This window comes from Talpa occidentalis, unplaced genomic scaffold (genome assembly GCF_014898055.3).
Source record: "Talpa occidentalis isolate TD23 unplaced genomic scaffold, MPIMG_talOcc4v2.1, whole genome shotgun sequence".
In the NCBI taxonomy this organism is placed as follows: Eukaryota; Metazoa; Chordata; class Mammalia; order Eulipotyphla; family Talpidae; genus Talpa; species Talpa occidentalis.
Genome location: NW_026555331.1, coordinates 87,161,441 through 87,167,546, shown reverse-complemented (window position 1 = coordinate 87,167,546; position 6,106 = coordinate 87,161,441).

Below are 6,106 nucleotides of genomic sequence, written 5' to 3'. Positions count from 1 at the left end.
TACTCAAAGCGATAACCACCTCATGAGACTTGAGTTTCAATTGGTGAGGTATGATTTTGAAACCTCAGGAATTGGGAAGCTGGTTTTTGTGTTTTTTTTTTTTTTTTTTTTTGGTGGGACCCTTGCAGTGACCAGGGATTGAACCTGCGCTGCAGAGGCTGTGGGCAGCCTCGCAACCCAGCGCTTAACTGCTGCGCCACCAGGGGAGGCCCTGGGAGGCTGTTTTAATGAGTTATCTCTATCCAGTGTTTTCTCCTTAATGGGATTTTAAATTTTTGGTGGTTTACTTGGTTAAAGATTAAATGTCTGAAAATTGGTATTTGAGCTCAGGATAATTAAGCACATTTATGGCAAGAAGTAAGACTAGTTATCTTTCTGGGATTTTACAGCCCTTAATTTCTTTAACTTGATTTTAATAATGACCCTGTGAAGTGGGTAAGAAGAGCCTATCTTTTTTTGTTTTTTTTTTTTTTGGTGCTGAGTCCACATATTAGAGTTCCTGCTTTTGTGCAATTGATTTCTAGTTTGATACCATTTTGGTCAGAGAAGATGCTTGATATAATTTCAGTCTTCATTAATTTATTGACACTTGTTTGGTGAACCAACTTGAGCTATATTCTGGAGAATGTTCATTGTGCACTTGAGAAGAATGTGTACTCAGCTTTTGGGGGCATGCAATGCTCTACAAATTTCTGTTAAGCTCAGGGTATAATTTTTTTTTTTCAAGATTCATGCTTATGAGAGCTGGGGTACAGGTCAGAGATGCTGGTGGTGAGAGGATCACCAGAGTCAGAGTGGGGAACAGAACAGGCAGACTGACTGAAATACTCTGCTGAGGGGAGCAGCAGGTGAGTCAGGAGAGGTCTGCTGCGCCATTTGGGTTGCTCCCTGGCTGGCCTGGAATTGAACTCGTGCTGCAGAGGCTGCGGATTGCTTCATAGTGTGGTGCTTAACCCCTTGCACCATCAGGGAGGCCTAGGGTATAATATATATATTTTTTATTTTATATATTTCTTACATCATGTTTCATTTTTGCACAATGTATGCACTTTCATCTTGATTATATTCCCCATACAATTGCACCCCCCTTATTTTGACCCCAATCCCTTCTCTCCCTGCCCCCCTCCACTCCCATAGTGTGTCTCTGGTTTATAGTTGCTTGTTAATTTTGATGTTTTCTTTATTATAGTTGTTCTTTTTCCTGGCCCCATATTTAGGTTTTCTAAATTCCTCCTATGAGTGAGACCATCTGGTATTTTTCTTTTTCTTTCTGGCTTATTTCGCTGAGCATGATCCCTTCCAGGTCCATCCATGTTGCTGCAAATTGTGTATGTATACCATATCTTCTTGATCCAGGCATCTATTTTTGGGCATTTGGGCTGTTTCCAAAGCTTAGCTATTGTAAATAGTGCTGCTATAAACATGGGGATGCAGATGCCCTTTTGAATTAATGTTTCTGTGTCATTTGGGTAAATACCTGGGAGTGGAATTGCTGGGTCATATGGAATCTCTATCTTTAGTAGGTTGAGGAATCTCCACACAGCTCTCCATAGTGGTTGGACCAGTTTGTACAATCCCACCAGCAGTGCAGGAGAGTTCCTTTTTCTCCACATCCTTGCCAACATTTATTGCTAGTTTTTTAAATATGTGCCATTCTCACTGGTGAAAGATGGTATCTCATTGTAGTTTTGATTTGCATTTCCCTGATTACAAGTGATGTTGAACATTTTTTCATATGCCTGTTGGCCATTTGCATTTCCTCTTTGGAGAAGTTTCTTTTTAGCTCTTCTGCCCATTTTTTGACTGGATTATTTTCTTTGTTTTTGTTGAGTCTCATCAGCTCTTTGTAGATTTTTGTGATCAGTCCTTTATCATTAGTGTTGTGTGCAAAAAATTTCTCCCAGTCAGTGGGGTTTCTCTGTTTTGGTTATTGTCACTTTTGCTGTGCAGAAGCTCTTTAATTTATTAAATGTAGTCCCAGCTGTTTATCTTTGCCTTCACTATCACTGCTTTGGGTGATGTGTCTGTAAAGCTGTCTTTGAGGTGCATGTCATGTAGTGTTTTGCCTATTATTTCCTTCTACATATTTTATGGTTTCAGGTCTTTTGTCTAGTTCTTTAATCCATTTTGAGTTGGTTTTTGTGCATGGTGTGAGGTAGTAGTCAAGTTTCATTCTTTTGCATGTAGCGACCCAGTTTTCCCAGCACCATTTATTGAAGAGGCTTTCTTTGCTCCATTGTATATTCTTTGCTCCTTTGTCAAAGATTAGTTGACCGTAAATCTGCAGGTTTATTTCTGGGTTTTCTGTTCAGTTCCATTGGTCCGTTTGTGTTCTTGTTCCGGTACCATGCAGTTTTGATGATTATGGCTTTGTAGTATGGTTTGAAATCTTGAGAGTGTGATGTGTCCGTTCCCTTCTTTTTTGGGGGTATAATATTCTTGACTGACAGTTTTTATTTTTAAATATTTTGAATGTATCATTTCACTTTCTCCTTGTTTGTATGGTGGTTCCCGAGAAGCATGATGTAAGCCTGATGGGAGTACCTTTTGAAGTTATCAGCTTTTTTTCCTTATCCACCTTCAATATTTTTTCTTTGTCTTTGACTACTGGAAGTTTCATGACTGTCTTGGTGTGGGTCTTATTACATTTAGATAACTGGGTATTTTTTTACCTTCATGGACTTCAATATTTTGTTCCTTTACCAGGTTTGGGAAATTTTCCTCTTACTTGAATAAGATCTGTCATCTCTGTTCCTTTATCTTTTCTTCTTCTAATAGAATGTGTTAATGATTTTGATGATGGTATTTTCAAGTAGAGGAATGTACAGAAGACTGATTTTATGAGACTAACAATCACTTCTCATTGTGACAGCCAAGAGTAAGAAGGTTATTAGCATTAGCCACAAATGTTGGAATTATATCATTTAATATTTTCCAGTAACTTCCTATTTGGTGATTTTAAAATGGGGATACGCTAAACTTTTTGCTTTGGAGATTTATATGTATCTTTTAAAGTGTACTGTGGGGCTTTCCCGGTGGCACAGCGATTGAGCGCTGAGTTGCGAAGCTGCCCGCGGCCTCTGCCGCACCGGTTTGATCCCCGGCTGCTCCCCGGCCACGGGAGGAGGGTCCCACATGGCGCGCAGACCTCTCCTGCCGCCTGCTGCTCCCCTCAGCAGTGTACTTTGGTCCTTCTGCCTGCTCTGCTCCCTGCTCTGGCTCTGGTGAATTCTCTCACCCTCCTGCACTTCTGACTGTACCCAGTGCATGTATAAACAAACAAACAAACAAATAAATAAATAAAACATGCCTCTATTAAAAAAAAAATAAAGTGTACTGTGAAGGAAAAATTGTATAAGAAAACTGTCTTGCTAAAATTTATCAAAATCAAAAGCAAAAACTTAAATGCTGTTGACATATATTTGAGAGGCTCTTTGTAGTTTAAAAGTTAGCTTGTTAAATGAATCTAAGCATCTTAAAACCTAAATTTTCACTGTTTGTCTTAGCCTATATATTACTATTTATCAGTGGTTCATTAGTATTAGATTTTCTTTTTCAAATTAAAATTATTGATAGGCTAATTATCTTTTTAGTATTTAGTTCTTTTGAAAGGGGTTTTATATACTTTTCCACAGAAAAGTTTTTTCTTTATTTTTCTTGTCTAAGTGAAATTGGTAATCTCATTTTAGAACAACCACAAGTTACAGAAAAGTCTAGAGATAGTCAGGAATCAGATAAATGATATGTGGTGATATGTGGTGTTCCCAGGAGGTGTGAAGATGGCACTCCATCCCTCTCTCGTTTTCAGTTATAGTATTTTGACCTTTATTTGTTTTAAACATCAAATCCAGGGTAAGATTTCATTTGAAAAATTGATTCTACTGCCTTTCTTGTAAAGTTTGATAACAGTGATCTAGATTTTCTACAATATTGGCAATTTCTCCTAAATACTACCAGGTAAGTTAGATTTTACTTTCTTTCCAGACTCGGGGTAGTCACTTCATACTGTGAAAATTATAAGCATTTTTTTCTAAGTTTGCTGAGTCTGTGTCATCTATATATTTGTGATCATGATGTTAGACATACACAATTGGACATGTTCCTTAAAAAACATCTACCTTTACCACTTCATTTTAAAGATGAAGTAATAAACCCAAAGTGGTTGTGACCTGCCTGCCCCCTAGGTCACACTGGACAGAGCAAAAAAGATTTTCTCCAGTCTTTCCACTGCATTGAACTTTGAAATATTTCATTATTTTAAAAGGAATACTTAATATTTGGACATATAAATCATATAGAGGAAAGGTTGAAAACAAATAGTTTTGCAAGAGAAATTCATTAAAAGATACTTATTATGTAGCTACCATGCATCAGGTACTGTTACATTCCTATGGGTGTTTCCATAGGGAAATTCTACATGCATTTTATGTAGTTTGTTAATGTAATTAAACCTTAAAGCTTTTCATCTTCACCATCCACAATAAATACTACTTGTATGGATAGCAAGACCCAGACTTTGCCATGATTAATTACCGACACCACATTCTTATTCCATATACACCTTCATTTTTCTGCAGTCTTCATGGGGCAGAGATCAAGGTCCCTGTCTATGTTTAACCAAACAGGTGAAGGCATGGGGCCAATTATTTGGCCTAGAATTTCCTGGGACTTTTATTTCCACCAGAGAGATACAAAGTTGGGGAAAACTGTCAGATTCTATTCAGTTCGAACCACTGGATAGTCCCTGCTTCTGAGACTCACCATATCTTCTCGGATCCTCTTCTTTTTTAATCTGGCACTTAAGTCTCATCTTTAATTCTTTATAACTCTCACTTGCACTATGTCCCCTGTCCCATCCTCCCTTTCACCTCAGCCTTACTTTTTGCATCATTCATTTTTGTACAACATATGCTTTCTCATCTTGGTTATAGTCCCCATGAAATTCCCACCACCAGTTCACCCATGTACCATCACCATAGTCCCTTGTGCTCTTCCCACCCTGTTTTGATCTTACTCCACTCTCCCCACCCCACCCCCCCCATAGAATGTCTGGTTTATAGTTACTTGTTGATATTATAATTTTTTTTCCTGATCCCTTATTTGGATCCTCTACATTCCTCCTTAAAGAGACCATCTGGTATTTTTCTTTTTCTTTCTGGCTTATTTCACTGAGCATGATCCCTTCCAGCTCCATCCATGTGGCTGTGAATGGCATGAGTTTATCTTATTTGATTGCTGAGTAATACTCCACTGTGTATGTGTACCATGTCTTCTTGATCCAGTCATCTATTTTTGGGCATTTGAATTGTTTCCATAGTTTACCTATTGTAAATAGTGCTGCATAAATATAGGGGTGCAAGTGACCTTTTGAATTAAATACCTAGGAATGGAATAGGTCGCTCATATGGAAGGTGCATTTTTAGCAGTTTGAGGAACCTCGTCACAGCTTTCCTTAGTGGTTGGACCAGTTTGCATTCCCACCAGCAGTGCGGGAGAGTTCCTTTACTCCACATCCTTGCTAAAAATTGTTGCTAGTTTTTTTTTTTTTTTTTTTTTTTTTTAATATGTGCCATTCTCACTGGGGTGAGATGGTATCTATCTCATTGTGGTTTTGATTTGCATTTTCCTGATTATGAGTGATTTTGAAGATTTTTCCATATGTCTTTTGGCCAATTGCATTTCCTCTTTGGAGACGTGTCTTTTTAGCTTCTCTGCCCATTTTTCAACTGGGTTGTTTACCTCAGCCCTACTTCCTCAGGTCAAATCCTAATTGATATTTATGTCTTTTTGTGAAAGATTCTGCAATTACTTACTGGCTGTGGCAACCCAAACTGCTACAGAACAAAGGATATTAAAGTGTAAAGTTTGGACTCTCAAACCCAAAAACCTGTGTCACTGTACTGAGAAATGAGAACCCTAACCCACAAATGAAACTTAGTTAAAGCTTGGTATGAGGACACCTAATGTGCCGTAAAGATGATTCTCTTCTTAATTTTCTCCCTTCCCATTTAGAGATGACTCCCTTAGAAGTCATACTGTGCCTCTTAAGACTGTGAAGCACTGTCATCCTTTTCTCAATCTTTATTTTGATCTACTAAAGTACCAT